At 43.5% G+C, this 16,592-nt stretch overlaps 1 long non-coding RNA gene across 1 annotated transcript in view; it reads left to right on the forward strand.

Annotated features, from left to right (window-relative positions):
* Positions 1 to 2,554: 2,554 nt before the first annotated feature.
* The window catches only part of LOC128325667 (uncharacterized), a 35,727-nt gene continuing 21,689 nt past the window's right edge, over positions 2,555 to 16,592 (forward strand). Inside the window, exons 1-2 of the long non-coding RNA XR_008307549.1 lie at positions 2,555 to 2,644; positions 3,261 to 3,525. This is a non-coding gene — a long non-coding RNA (uncharacterized LOC128325667). The remainder of the gene's footprint in view (positions 2,645 to 3,260; positions 3,526 to 16,592) is intronic.

Below are 16,592 nucleotides of genomic sequence, written 5' to 3' on the forward strand. Positions count from 1 at the left end.
TTTAACATCTACATGAAAACACTTGGAGAGATCATCAGGAGATTTGGTGCAGGGTGCTATCAGTATCAGATACCCAAATCTATTTCTCCATGTCAGCATCATCGGGAGAGGGCATAACCTCCCTAAATGCCTGTCTGGAGGTGGTAATGGGCTGGATAAGGGATAACAAACTGAGACTGAATCCAGATAAGACGGAGGTATTCATTGTGTGGGGTTGAAACTCGAGAGACGATCTTGATCTGCCTGTTCTGGATAGGGTCACACTTCCCCAGAAGGAACAGGTATGCAGTCTGGGAGTGCATACGCCAGCTGCGCCTGTTTCTTGAGATAGACGACCTCAAAACAGTGGTACATCTGCTGGTATCCTCCAGACTGGATTACTGCAGTGCACTCTATGTGGGGCTACTGTTGTACGTAGTCCGGAAACTACAGTTGGTCCAGAATGCGGCAGCCAGTCTGTTCTCTAGATCATCTAGGAGAGACCATATTACTCCCATATTGAAGGAGTTATACTGGCTGCCAATATGTTTCCGGGCAAAATACAAGGTGCTGGTCATAACCTATAAAGCCCTAAACAGCTTGAGCCCTGGGTATTTAAGAGAACGACTTCTTCGTCATGGCTCCAACCAACCATTGAGATCATCAGGAGAGGTCTATCTGCATTTGCCACTGGCTCATCTGGCGGCTACTCAGGGACGGGCCTTCTCTGTTGCTGCCCCGAGGCTTTGGAATGTGCTCCCTAGTGAAATAAGAGCCTCCCCATCTCTGACAATTTTTAAAAAGTCTTTAAAGACACATCTGTTCATCCAGGCTTTTAACTGATATTATTTTGTTTTAATGTTGTTTTTAGAATATATATATATATATTTTAAAAAAAATTATTGCTGTGTTTTACATTTCTTGTTTTTGTTCTTAACTAATGTTTTACCTTTGATTTTTATCTTGTAAACTGCCCAGAGATGTAGGTTTTGGGCGGTATACAAATATGTTAAATAAATAATAAATAAATAATCTTATGTTTCTTTTTAGGTAGTGAGCCCATTGGGGACAGGGGTTCATCTTATTTGTTTATTATTTCTCTGTGTAAACCGCTCTGAGCCATTTTTGGAAGGGCAGTATAGAAATCAATCAATCAATCAAAATCAATCAGTCAATCAATGACTGAGGCTGCATTCACACAATCACAGTGATCCTGGTTAAAGAGTTAACCAGGATCGCCAAGCCCTATGGAGCTGATTACGAGAACCCAGAATTTCAAGGAATTCTGTGCAAATTGCTGTGGTTAACCGCATTTAACCAGGACAGATAGCTAGGATCAGAACCTGGCTATCTATCCTTATAATGTGTGGTGTAATCAGGATAAAACAGAGCCTTAATTAGGTTAGAATAGGGTATGTTTGTTGTTTTAAGCTGGCAATCCTCCAATAATGAACAAAGAATGCAGCTGTCGTGTGGGGAGCCAGGGGGGCTCTGAGTACCCCTAAGAGCCCTTCAAGTACCCCTGGGAATACTAGTACCCCCTGTTGGGAACCCCAGTCTACCAGAAGTGAATGTAGGGTATCCACACCTATCAGATTTTTTTCTATTCTCCTCTATGTTGTTTTCCCATCTATACTGGTGCTTTGTACCACAAAATATTGTGGGTTTGGGTACCTCCCATCGCCCCTTAGCCTACCCGTCACTTTTCTCCCCGCATTTGCTTTCCCATCCATTGTTTCCACTACAAGTAGTTATGGGTGTGGATGCATATGCCGCTGGGAAACAATTCATGGCAATCAAGGTTATTGTTCTTAGGTTATTGTAATTATTACCTTCCCCGGTGCTGCCAGCCAAGCACATTCACAGCAGCTGGTTTAACACCTTCCTTCCTATTCTTTTTTTATTTCAAATTTGCTTGGTGTGATGCTTAAGCATGCACATATTACATTCATGGGCATCCATCAGCAAAAGTTAGGTATGTATTATCATTTCTTTCAAAGAGGGATGCTGTTCCCTTTAAGAAGAACTGGGGCTTTCCACTCTCCTCCCTTGGCAGGTAGAAGCCCCGCCCCCCCCACCACCACTACTGTTAGAATTCACCCTCTTCACAACAGGGCAACTTGTAATGCTGCTTATATATTTTTGTAAGGGATGTGTGTGTTTTATAGGGATGTGCTCAAAGCATTTCAACACCTCTATTTCCAGACATCAACACGCTTCGAGCTGCCCCAGCCAAATCATTTCTGCTGATGGCAAGTGGGAACTTTAAAAGGAGGAAGGCAGGTCTTACCTGCCCCTCCATTGCTCCTCCTCTACTCCCTGCCACACCAGAGTGGCACTGTTTTTATTAAGTAGCCAGGCTCTCTGTTTGCCTGGCTGCATTTGCTTAGGAACAGGAAGTTCTCTGTTCCCAGCAGCCTTTGGGCAGGAAATGGCATCTGAGCATGTGTGGATACCATCTTGAGTGCTCAGTGTTGCTTGAGTGGCTCTGACCACTCAATATGGTGTCTGCACATTCTATTTCCTGCCTGATGCTGCCCAAAGGCTGCTGGGAACAGGGAACTTCCTGTTCCTAAGCAAGTGCAACTTGGCAAACAGAGAGCCCAGCTACTTAATGCAAACAACACCTCCCTGGCACAGCAGCATAGGAGCAACGGAGGGGCAGGTAAGACCTGCCTGCCTCCTTTTAAAGTCCTCAGTCGCCACACACACATTCCCCATATTTTCATGAAATGCTTCATGCACATCCCTAGTGTTGTATCATACCAGAGTGCCTTTAGGCTCCTGCTCCTAAGCACCAACTGCCACTGTTGGACTTATGTTTTGCAATAGAATATGCTGAAGGATCCATATCATTTGTTACTGTGCAGTGCACCCCACAGGAGTAACTTCCTGTTGCCTGATTGATGTTAGTGCATAGAGTGGGGTTCCCATGCTGTGTCTGAGAGGCAGGCTGCAGTAGCAGTAGGACCATGGATTAGCATTCAAGTGTCTGTTAAAAGGTTTTTTAAAATAAGCATTTTTTAAAAGGCTACATTAGCACAACTGGAGAAAAAAGCACTGCATTGGAGCCAAAACTAGAAGAGGATAAGAGGAGGAAAAGGTGTGTGAATGTGTGCCGTAGGCAAGAGTGCCCTAGTGCGGAAATAAGGTGTGTGTTGGGGGGGGCACTCCTCTTCATCACCACCCTGCAAAATTAATTGTGCCTCCTCCTCTGCTACAGATTCTGTCAACATGCTAATTTTCAAACCACAATATTTTCCCTCATATATTCAAACTAGGGCAAAGCGGGATTGAAAAGATACTGCACCTTTCACTGTTAGGATGACTATTCATGATCCAAAGCTGTGGGAAAGGATGTACGTCATTTGGCCATCCAGCAACATTGCCAATGGAAATCAGCAGTGACCTTGCTATAAATTGCCATCTCAAAAACCACACATTTCTAATCTTAGGATACCTGGTGATTCTACTGATACGTTACAACTGTACTGATGACTATTCCTCTAAGTTTCTTATCTGAAGCTGTACCAGTTTTCCATCAAGGTAACTGAGGGATCATACTTAGCTATATTTTACTCAAAAGTAATCCCAAAATAAAGAAAATTGGATTCTTTATTCTCCACTTTGATGTTTGCTGGAATCAACACATCCTTTAACAATGAAGTAATACTGCCCAATTTGGCTTCTATTGATTTTCTACTTAGTGCATCAGATAAATTAATCTCCAGATTAATCTCATCATAAGAGGTCCCACTCTCTCTCTTGCTTCTGCTTTTTGCCTAATAAAAGATCTTTGTGTTCTAATTAGTGCTAAACAGATCCAAATAATTCCTGGCATGATTATTTTCAAAAGGAGAGGTGCCATGCTTCTTTATCTCTGTAGCTTTTGGAGCAAATGGACATTTATTTAATTTTTTCATCCAAGCACACCTGTCTATGTAATATCTCAGTTCCATCTTGTTTCCTATAAAACAAACTGCAGACTTAGGTTTTCCATCAGGACCATCAGTGTCTGATTCTCCCCTCCACTTCTGTTTAGTTTAATGAAGAATTATGATGAACTGAAAGCTTGCTCAGTTATTTGCAACTATTTAGCTGGACTTGGTAAAGATATTGTGCCACTGACTTTTGGATTTTTCATGTTTCATTCATTCATTCATTCATTCATGTTTATCTGTTTTCATTCTTTTCCATTAAAAAGGCTCACAGGATAGCCCTATCCCTAAGGGACACATGGTCTAAAAATTTTAATTATAAGCAAAAGGGTGCCAACTCAAGCCTACTGTCCTATTATACATATACATAATATGAAGCAATCTATAATGAGGCAGACCACTGATGCTTCTAGGTCAGTTTTGGTCTATTATGATTGATATTAGCTCTCCAGGGCTTCAGAGAGGTCTTTTCCAGCCCTCTGTGGGTAAGTCAAGCATTGAAATTGAAACCTTCTATGTGCAAAGCAAAGTATATACTTCTATATACGCGAGTTCTACCACTGAAGTGGAGCCCTATCCACAAATTAATAGATTAATAAACATTGGCGCAAGTCTCACGATCAGTGAGACTCGCCAGAAGGGGGTTTGTGGGGAGAGGGGGCTTAGCCTGCTCTCCCTACAGACAATCAAAAGGGAGCCCTGGGCGGCTGGATTGGATGCCCACACGACTGTTAGCTCCGTCATGGAGCTGGTGGGGGCTGTGGGGATCAGGGGCTGTGTGGCCCCCGGAAGTTCCAGGATCCCCCCTGCAAGTGCGCAGGGCATCCTGGAGAGACCCCCAAGCCTGGGAGTCTACTTGTGTGTTGCCACGCGCCGTGGCGACACACAATCAAAAAGACAAGGTTAACAGAGCATTCGCTCTGATTACCTCAGCTAAGGGGAGGGGTACTTTGGGAGGTTTGCTGCCAGGAGCCGTGTGGCTCCTGTTGCAGCACACGATCGCCAAAAAGCAGGTTAGGCTCCTTTAGCCCACTTTTGGCCGATCGTGAGAATCACCTCTCTGTGGCTTCCATTTTGTTTTGGGGGAAGTTAAGAATAACTTGAAGTCTGAATAGTAGCCACATGTGGCACTAAAGAGCTCATTTGAGCCTCTCCTGCACTAAAGAGAGGAGAGCTGGTCTTGTGGTAGCAAGCATGACTTGTCCCCTTAGCTAAGCAGGGTCTACCCTAGTTGCATATGAAAGGAAGACTAGAAGTGTGAGCACTGGAAGATATTCCCCTTTGGGGATGGAGCCGCTCCATCCCCAACGAGCAGAAGGTTCCAAGTTCCCTCCCTGGCTTGTCCGAGATAGGGCTGAGAGAGATTCCTGCCTGCTACCTTGGAGAAGCTGCTGCCAGTCTGTGAAGACAATACTGAGCTAGATAGACCAATGGTCTGACTCAGTATATGGCAGCTTCCTATGTTCCTGTGTTCCTAAATGCTACAGTACAGTATGCTACAGTATACAATGTTCCTAAATGCTACATTTCTAAAGTAGTAGAAATGAGCCCCTGGTGGCTCAGTGGTAAAACTGCTGCCCTGTAACCAGAAGGTTACAAGTTCGATCCTGACCAGGGGCTCAAGGTTGACTCAGCCTTCCATCCTTCCGAGGTCGGTAAAATGAGTACCCAGAATGTTGGGGGCAATATGCTAAATCATTGTAAACCGCTTAGAGAGCTCCGGCTATAGAGCGGTATATAAATGTAAGTGCTATTGCTATGTGAATGTATTGGTGAGGATTGGGTTCAGAGGATAAATTGTTTATATTTTTGTCTTGCCAAATTTTATATTTACACCATTGATCAAATTAAACACAAACTCCTTTAAGCCTCATTTGTGAAAACTTATATGCTTAGCCTTAGTTTGTGATAAACCAAATTCCACACACCAGTACAAAAACGAATGAACAGCGATAGAAAAAGGTAAGAAGGGCCTTGGCAGATCACACTCTGCTACTAATCCTGTTTTCACATAACATATTAAATATGAAATTAATAAATATATATCAAAGTGAACATTCGTATAGCCTACAAGAGCTATTTCATCTCCCTGTTCCTTATACACAGAAGTTGTAGAAACTGAAATATACTTCTCTAGATAATGAACCATTGTTATATAGCCTCAGAAAACAATCAAATTGATTGGTAAAAGATTCTTTTTATGCTAAAAGAAAACAGCAGCAATACAAACTGATGCTTAATTAGATAAGGGGAAGATGCCAAAGAAGAGGCACATATGGAAAGGTCTGCTATAAAATGCCAGCTGGAAAATAACCAGATGTTGTTGAGTACATCTGCAGAGATTTCAGCTTTCTGATAGCAATGCTGTTGGAATATGGACCTGAAGAAGCATTAGTAAATGCAGCACATGTGTCCATGAACCATACATACTATAAATAAATATAAGTACTATACTACAAATAAGTACAATAAATAAGTATAATGTATCTTCTATAATGCATAAATATAATGTATAAGTATAATGTAGACCTGTATCTAACTTTGCCTTTTGGGGCAAGGTGATAGAGCGTGTGGTGGCATCCCAGCTGCAGAGGGTCTTGGATGATACTGATTATCTGGACCCTTTTCATACTGGCTTCCACCCCGGATATGGGACTGAAACTGCCTTGGTCGCTCTAGTTGATGACCTTCGCTGGGAGCTAGACAGGGTGTGCGTCCCTGTTGGTTCTGCTGGAACTCTCAGCGGCGTTCAATATCATCGACCATGGTATTCTTCTGGACTACCCCTTGAGTATGGGAACTGGAGGTACTGCGTTGGAGTGGCTCCATTCCTTTCTTGGGGGGAGGGTCCAGAAGGTGGTACTGAGGGACTACTTCTCGGCCCCGTGGCCATTGGTCTGTGGGGTCCCGTAGGGTTCGATTTTGTCCCCCATTCTGTTTACCATCTACATGAAGCTGCTGGGAGAGGTCATCCAGAGACTTAGACTGAGTTGTCAGCAATATGCAGATGACACTCAGCTCTATCTCTCCTTGTCACCTGATTCTAGGGAGGCAGTAGATGTCCTGAATCGGGGATTGGAGGCCATGATGAGTTGGATGTGGGCTAATAAACTGAGACTGAATCCAGACAAGACGGAGGTAATGTTGGTCAGTAGGAGAGCCAATCGGGATGAGGAGATTTTACCGGTTCTGGATGGGGTTGCACTCCCTTTGAAGGAGCAAGTACGCAGTTGGGGGTACTACTGGACCCGGCTCTGCTTTTGGAAGCTCAGGTGGAGGAGGTGGCCAGGGGTGCCTTTGCACGGCTTTGGCTAGTGCGCCAGCTGCGTCCCTTTCTCAAGAAGGCAGATCTGTCCACAGTTACCTATTCCTTAGTCACGTCACGGCTGGATTACTGTAATGCGCTGTACGTGTGGCTGCCCTTGAAGAATATCTGGAAACTGCAGCTTGTACAAAATGCGGCAGCTAGGGTTCTATCTGGAGCTGCCCTGTGTGATCACATCACACCTATTTTGAAAGAGCTGCACTGGTTTCCAGTGTGTTTCCGGGTCCAATTCAAGGTGCTGGTTTTGACCTTTAAAGCCCTTAACGGTTTGGGCCCGTGATACCTGAGGGACCTCCTGCTCCCAAGGGTTGCTGCCCGCTTGATGAGATCATCTGAGGGGGCTCTGCTCTGGGTGCTGACAATGAGGTAGGCTCGGTTGTCATGCATGCGGGACAGGGCCTTTTCTGTTGCTGGCCCCAGGCTTTGGAATGTTCTCCCAGTGGCCATTCGCTCCTCGGACTCCATCAAAGTTTTTAGGAAGCTGGTTAAATCTTGGCTTTTTATCCAGGCCTTTACATTATTGTTCTATTGCTGCTTCTGTGTGTTTTTATCCATGTATAGTTTTTGTGTTTGTATATTATATATTTTAAATCAGATCTGTTTTCATATTTTTAGCTTAATACTTTTAACTGTCATTTTTATTATATGTGTTTTAACTTTTGTAAATTGCCTTGGCATTGTTTTTAATGAAAGGCGTTATATAAATTTAACAATACATACTTACATACATACATACATACATAAAGGAACAGAACTAAAATTAGGCAGAAAAGGATATTTCTTGGGTGTATCAAGTTTTCCGTGAAATTAAACCAACTTACTTATTTGTGTGTGTTTATATCATTCCATATTTTTCACTGCAGCTACCGTACATTCCCACTAAAGTATGGTAGGGGGTGTACATGGAACCGGTTTGGCCAGTTCAGTTTGAATCTGGACCAGATTCGAACCAACCCGGCCCGGTCAGCTTCCTGTCAAGTTCTGGGTATGTTCCAGTTCTTGGTCTGGACGAACGAGGTTCGGGCCGGATTGGTTCATGGGCTGGTTTGAGGATATATTTGTAAAAGGGAATCCTATGAGGAGGCCCAAACCGGACTGCAGCCATCCTGAACTATCTTTAAAGAGGCAGGCAGGGGGCTTGGAGAGCCCCTCTCCAATGTCTCCACTGCCTCCTCCACAGCTTCAAAGTACAAAATACCCTTTCTCTTCCCTCCTCGACCTGAGGGTAAAGAATGCCCCTTTACTTGCAAAGGGGAATCCTCGCCAGATTCACTTTTACAAGTATATCCCCATTCGGATTTACAAGTATATCCCCAACTCAGACCAGCACCCTCCTTTGGGGGCTGAACTGATTCAAACTTGGACTGGCTGAACCGGGCTGGTTCAATTCAAACCCCGGTTTGAATCAAGCCAGCTCCAACATCCCTACATCAGAGCAGCTGAAAAAGATGGAAGCCTAAATGACTCAACCATTATATTTCTGCTTTGTTAATCAACAATAGATTCATACGATTCTTTTTGATTAACTGCATCCTTCCACGATCCAGATAATACTTGTACGGGATTCTGTGAGTCACATATTTGCGTTAGAAATCTTAGAAATCCTTTCCTATTTTTTGGCCTGCTCAGCATGACTAGCTTCCATTTAAAAAGGGAGAAGCTGCATTTCAGGAGAAGTTTTCTATTTTTGGTGCAGATTCCTATCTTTGTTACATAAAAAGAAAAACCTTTCCTCCCTGTTAGGAATCATTCTTCCTACCTTCCCTAGCAGCTTTGCACGCTGAGCAACCTAGCTAGATAAGACTGGTGAGAAGTATTGCAGCATTGTTTATCTTACAGTGCCCAAGATGCACACTGGCAGTCCATATAATAGGCCATTCCTCTGATTCCAAAGAGACTGAGGGCAACAAGGAAGACATAAGGCTGCCAACCTAGAAAGAGCTCAGTGGGGACTCAGAACTTCTTGCCAAGAACACTCCCATGAAAGCAAAAGATCAGGATGGCCCATGACTATCGGAACATAACCAGAGGTGGAGGGCCACAGCAATGATGGAGTGAGTGTCAAAATACACATTACATTAAATGCATAATTAGCCCTGAGATGGTTTACTTTTCGTTAGTGAACAACAGTTTGGAGGGGCGGTTGATCTGGGTGGAAATCTCCCACTGGTCACTCCCCTGTGCATTGTTATTTAGTAAAGAATGGTCAAGCACATCAGGGCCAATGACATTCTTAATATAATGTGTAGTTAGCCCTTTAGCCCTTCCAACCTTGGGAAGAGGGAAAAGGAACTTGGGCACCTGGTGGTCTATGATGTTGCTCCAGGGTTATGATCCCTGATGTTGCTTCTGCTCCTTTTGGGTCCTATAAGATCCATGCCACCACACCCTCTTCCTAATCTCTATTAAGTTTCCTGAACAGTTCCAAGGAATTTATCAAGTTTCAATTCCAGAGAAGAACCCCGTAGAAATTATTTGCTTTCTTGGAATCTCTGATCCAAATGTTAAATAAATTGTGTTACTAAACAAGAAATGCAGCTATCTATTTCAGTGCTGCATGGTTCCTGACACCAAGATGGAATTGTCCATCATAGCAGACACTGCAACCCCACCTCAAAGAATATTAGCTGCATCCTCTTTTCATACATGGAATATATCAGAAAATGCATCTGTGTGGCATCTTCTGTGCATAGGGGCAGGGCAGGGCATACTGTTATACTTATTGGATTTTTTTTTAATTCCTAATTTTTCTCATTAGCCAGATTTTAGCTATGGGTTTATTGAGTCCTGACCAGCTGTTTGCCCACTGTCCAGAAAATGGCATCTTTTTCACACACTCCAGACACACACTCCAGAAATCAAATCAACATTTTATTTGAGTTATGAAATAAAGCAAACTAGAGGTGCTAAACTTAATAGTCTAAGCATATTAAAGAGCCTAGCAGGTACCTTACCACTCCAGGTAAATCAGTAAACCAGTCTCAGCAACACAAAAGAGAAAACTCAGAATAGGAGATTCAACGGAAATAAAAAGAAAAACCAGAAAATTTAAAGCTTAGAGATAGAGACAAGTTAAAAGAAGAAATCAAAGACTATAGTTAGAGTATAAAGCCCAAAGCTATGGGAAAGAATTCAAAAAAAGGAGTATACCAGTTAGGGGAGTCCGGGTGGGGGGGAAAATCCTAATCCGTGATCCAAACATTTATCATCCCTAATCATAGAGGAGTGTCTTTCCCTCCTAAGACGATAGCTTGGAGTACTTGTTAAGTTTTGCTAGGCTACATCTAATTACAAGATACCATCCATCTTGATTAGAAAGATGTCATTTTAGAAAGATTAGGTATTGATTTATATTGCCTTGTGTGATGAACTTATGAATTACTGATTTACATAGTCTGTATATTTGGAATATATGACTTCACTGTCATTTCACCATTACCTAGTGACCAATGCTCAGCAGAAAAAGCCCCTTCTGTGTTCTTGCTGTTTGTTCGTTAGAACTTACAGTAACTAATTTGCCTTTATGTCCCAATGCCCAATGTATCTGACTTAAAGCCAGCTCCAGCTTCCTCTCTTCTGCCAAGAATCCTCTCAGCCCATAGCTGGTACAGCAATTTTTAAAATAACAGCTTTGAGCCTCTACTTGCACAACAGTGATATACATGCATGCATTATTCAAAAACATAGAAGCCACTTATGTGTTACAAATGTGATTATATAATGAAACAAAACATATTTATATGGCATATATCAGATCAGCACACCCTTGGGTGCATCAGCAGCGCATGTTTTACCCTGCCTATGTGACCCAAGGATGAAGGGCAAAGTAGTCACCCCTGACCAGCTGTCAAGTTGGAGGGACATCCTGGTTACAGAGGCTAGGCAGGCAGAGAAAAGGAGGCTGCAGCACAACCAGGAGGAGGGTACTGGAGTGCCTATTGCTAGTGCATATTCCACTAGGGGTGTGCTCAAAACCAGGTGGCCTGATTCAGTTGAAGTCAGAACCGGACGCAAACAGGACCAGGCCAGTTCAGTTTTAACCCCCCCCCCAACCCCCCCCCCAATTTCAGTGCACGGGGGTGTGTGCGAGTTAGTTTTTTTAAAAAAAAGAATTGTTAGTACTTACCCCCTCCAAGGGGCTTCTCTGAGGCCATGGGGGGGGGGGTCCATGGAGGTTTCCCCTCCCTCCACAGGCCTTCCTTGTGGCAAAAATCACCCACTTCTTACATTCTTGAGGCCTTTCCGGGCCTTTCCCCCTCACGGTGGCCATTTTGGAGGCTGTCGCACATGCACAATGTACCTCTGCTTGGCCTGGATCATTTCCCGCTTCTGGTCCAGCAGTGTGCTGTCCTTGTCGGGACCAAGAGAGCCAGCAGTTCTGCCTCTGCGTTCCACCTGGTGGTTGATAGAGGGGTTCCTTGGCACTCTTCCAGGTGTATGGGCGGATCCTACTGAGCCCTATAGTAGTGCTGAGCAGTGTATGCTGGAGTACCTGCAGGAGCTGGGTGCAGACCAGGAGACAGAGCTGATCCAGTTTTGGATAATGTGTCACCAAATTTGGCCAAACTTGGAGACGGTTGCCAGATGGTTCCTCTCATGCCTGCCAACTAGCGTCAAGTGAGAGAGTGTTCTCCATAGCGAGGGGCATATTGACACCCCATTGCTCAAGCATGAATGCTGAAATGGTGGAGTGGCTGGTCTTCCTGAATGCCAACATCTCCCTGCTGGGCTATCGTAAACTGGCATTGGAGGGTGAGTGACTCATGGTCACTCCCACCCACTGCAACACCATTGGCACCTCACCCCACCCTGGCCAGCCCCAAATCCAGATGGTCACAGTCTGCACATTAGTGCTGCTGACACATGCAGGCATGCCCACATGCCATGGCCATGGCCAATGATAATATATGGACTGGTGCCCTAACCCATTGTGTTAGACTGTCAGCCGGGGCCCAGCACCAATCTGATCTCATAATGTTATCCAGACACAGGCAGGCAGGGAGGGATGTATACTTACACTGGAGAGAAAAAAGAAATAAGGCTTCTTCTCATAGTAACAGTTTAGAAGCTTTGTTTCTCCTTGTCCACCAGGCCATGACTGCTCTGTCCTCCTGTCTTTCTGTGGCAGGCAAGATGGAAGGAAGTAAGGTTTGATTTTGTGTTTTCCCTCAGCACTGAGCAAGTATAATATGTTTGTTGTGCTATTGCTTGCTGTTAACTATCTGGTTTTCCTGGATCTCAGACTGACAAAGGCAGAACTTGGGTGCATGGTCTGCCTACCCTCCTTGGGTGGTGGTTTGGTCTGTTTGTGAGATGGTGTAGTGGCAAGAAATGGACAATGATAGCTCTGTCTGTAATATTTTTTGGTGATTGCTGTGATGAGGTCCATGTCTGGCCTTGAGACGATCTTATGCTTCACTAACTGCTCTTGTCTGCTCTGCAATCTGCATTCTGCTTTGCAAGGTGTACTCAGTCAAAATGTGGCTGAAGACATTGTTCTGGTTGAGCTTATGGCTATGCCTGCTTGCTGCTAAGGGTGCTGTTGTGGCAGCTGTTGCAATGCTAGGAACGTAAGGAGTCATTTTTGTGTGTGAGAGAGTAACTTGTGCCGATGATGTTACTTTAGCACAGGCACTGTGGCTGGCAGTGGGTTCTAGGCCAATGATTTATTTTTGGCCATTTTTGGATTGTGTTTGGCAAAATATGTTGTTCTGTGTTGGGAGAGACTATGTGCTTCTGTTCTGCAGTGTTCAAGGCAGAGCTGCAAAATGTGTGCACACTGCTTGTTTTGCACATTGGTAAAAATGTGGAGCTCTAATCACACCATTGTTCCCCATGGGTAGGTCCTAAGGAAACCACAGTGCATTGAGTGGTATGGCATGATATGTGCTACCCACCACCCAATCCGCAAAGGAAATGGGCATGCAGGTGATTTCTTTTTAAATTAACTTTCCCCCCAACCCACCCCCCAAATAGGATCCTATGGGCTTTGTGGGGGGATTTGAAAATAAATAAAACTTGCCCACTTGCCCATTTCTTTTGTGCGTTGGGTGATAGGTAGCAACCATCATGCCCTACCACCCAGCCTACTCTGGTGTCCCTAGGACATACCCACAGGGAGCAATGGAGTGATTCAAGTTCCCCATTGTTCCCTATAGTCAAATCCACAATTATTATTTTTAAAATTTCTGATGAATTGATTTGAGTATTTGCTATTCTATCTGAGCTCAAATCAAATCAAATCAAATCAAAAAACAATTCAGTCACACCTCTACTGCTTACCATGTGGATCCTCTACATTTCACCAAAGAGAATTCTTGAGAGTAGCTGATAATGGTTTGGAAATACTACGAGTGAAACAGAGGACCATGTGGCAAGCAGCACTGTACATATTAAAACAGCAGTATCCATACAGAGAAGCTGCCCTATTGAAACATTTCTGATGCTCTCTGACAGTGGGAGCCACTGGAAACAAACAGCGGGTGGGGCATAAAATTAGCCACAGGTGCAACGCTCAGTGATCCCATTTTGCCCAGCTCTGGCTACCTCTCTCCCTCTCTCATCTTGCCCCACATTAGGCCCAGAAGGCTTGGCCGGTAATTTGCCCAGTCATGGACTGAACCCCACACAACCCTGTTTCCCCCCCTCTTTTCTGCCCATCTACCCCACCCCAGCTAGTTGACAGCAGCCACCTCTGGTCTCTGTGTAGGAACTATAACTGAGATCATCTTTGGAGCCTTCAGGAGCTCAAGCTACCTGATGTGGGAATTTTCAATTGTGAAGTCCCACCTATAGAATTCTTTCCCCAAGATGTCTCCCTTAGTATCTGTGCTGAGGTCTTTTCAGCAATGAGTGAAGAAGACCATTATTTTCCAAAGCCTTTTTACATGTGATGAGAATTTTTTATAATACTATTTTATTTTGCTGTATTATTGATTGCTGCTGGGTGGTGACTATTTTTTTGCTGACTATTTTAATTTTTTATTGCCCTTTATGAACCACCTAGAAATAATTATAATGAAGAGTGGCATATAAATCTATAAATTGATTACACCCCTTTGCCTAGTGGTTCAAAATTGTATTCCTCATTCTGCTGAAGTGTATGCAGATATGAACCACCCTGAGCCATTTTTGGAAGGGTGGTATATAAATCAAATAAATCAAATAAATAAATGTGTGTGCTATTGATTTTAATGGGGACAGGAGTAATTTTACCAAGGAGTAATTTTGATTTTACATCATCTTGAATTGAGGCAGGCCTGTCCTTACATTTGACCTGGATTTTGGACTAAATGTAGTTTCTCAAGCAGCATTTCTGCTTTCATTCTGGTGTTAAAAGTTTTCCTTTATTTTGACAGATTGCTTAACTCCTTTCTTCTGTTTCTCTTTTATAGTAACCATGGGAGTCTTTGCAGGCCTTACTAGCCAACTTTAGCTTTTGTGCTGTCCAATTTTACAAATTGTATTGTTTGAGCTGCTGCATTCATACCTCTTCATTTACACTTGTTCCTTTATCAGCCTCTTTATTGCTACAGTTTGTCCTTGAATGAGTTCAAACACAGGATGTACAAAGCTACAGTTCTGGCCTTGGTATTCTTGCATGACTTTGTAAGAGGGATAACACTATTACCGATTTTGCAGTGTTGTAGAAATACAGTGGCTGCAGGTCAGTCTTTACATAGCACCTGCCATATTCCACCCGGAAACAATTTGGAGAGATGCTGGAAATGGGAAGATAAAATATTGCATACTCGTACTCATGTTTATTGTTTCTCATAGGCTGTTGGTCACAGGCCAAGCTGAAGGGTATGCTGGAGCCCATTATAGTTTCAACATGATTAACACACGGCCAAACCATAACCATTGCCTGAAATTCAGTAGAAATGATTAAATAATAGTAAATTCACTACTTTTGTTGCAAAAGGGAAAGGCTTTTTATATAGATTTTTTTTTAACATAGAAAGCACAGAGCTCGTAGGAAGGAGCTTTTTCTTTCAGTAAATCAGAGAAATTAAATGTATAGTTCTATAATCTACAAGTGATATACTGCAGTATCTAAACACTTTGGATCCTTCTGGCTTTGGGGAGATCTATCTATCTATCTATCTATCTATCTATCTATCTATCTATCTATCTATCAGACATAAACCAAGGCCCTTGGTCCAGACAGCTGAGGGGTTCAGCTTTGGGTCCCTGGATGTTTTTGGACTATAATTCCCATTATGAACTATAATTCCCATCATGTGGGAGTTGTGGCCCAACAACATCTGGGGGACCCAAGGCTGAGAATCTACAGTCTAGATTCATACTGTATACAGGAAGGCTGTTGAGACTGCTACTGGAAAACTCTGGATCTGTAAAAGGTGCCTCTTTGCCCAGTTAGCAGGGACTGGTTGATTGATTGATTGATTGAGAAATGTCAGGGTTGTTCTGTGGCAAGTTATTCACGCCTGTAGTGAACTTTGGTCTGAGGCCTGTCTGATTGGGGTGGGATTGTGTTTGCAGTATGGAATGCTGAAGAGGAAGGGGGCCCGACACTATTATGTGCGGAAAAATTCAAGACTTGGTCTTCTGTATCTTTTAACAGAATTTGGGGCATTCCTCCAAAAAGTTTCTTCATGGAATTACTATATGTTATATTACACCATTTCTTTTAAGTGTATGAATGTCTGAGGGGCGGGGCTTACCAAGGGATATGCTTTACATAACCTTCCTCTCATATAGACTTTGCCTACGGCAGTTTTGCAGGAGACCATATCCAAATACTACCCCTTCATTCCCTGGAAACACTTATAATAAAGGTTTTTAATAGCTGTAATATTTGCTAATCCTCACCAGGATCAGTTGAGGCAGCAGATTATCAGGAGTTGGGGATGGCAGCTGCCATCACTCTGCAAACTACCATCATGTTCTCTTCATTGGCCTTGTCTTTTTCCTCCTCGTCCTCCGGCTCTTTGGTTATTGCCATCTGGGAGATGCTCTAGCCTACCACTTTCCTCTCCTCTACACTTCCTCTTCTGCTCTATCCTCTTCCTTTTTAAAATGTAGTGAACATGAGAGAAGGACAGAGTAGCTCATCATGAGCTGCTATCAAGGAGGGGAAGGAAGAGAAGGAGAAGGGTGGACACATTGAGCACTGTGAGGGGAAGGAAGGCCAGAGCTGAGGTGGGAATGCAAAGAGCATTTGCTGCCTCATCTCAGGCACCCAAAACTCTTGGGCCACTACTGATTCTTATTACCGGATTCCCTGTACCACATTCTGTGGCACAGCAAATTTTAAAGTTCATTTTCTTTTTTGATTATTTTCATTAAGATCTTAAAATCATATATTTTCAAGGCATTGCTTCTCA

This window comes from Hemicordylus capensis, chromosome 5 (assembly GCF_027244095.1).
Source record: "Hemicordylus capensis ecotype Gifberg chromosome 5, rHemCap1.1.pri, whole genome shotgun sequence".
Lineage (NCBI taxonomy): Eukaryota > Metazoa > Chordata > Lepidosauria > Squamata > Cordylidae > Hemicordylus > Hemicordylus capensis.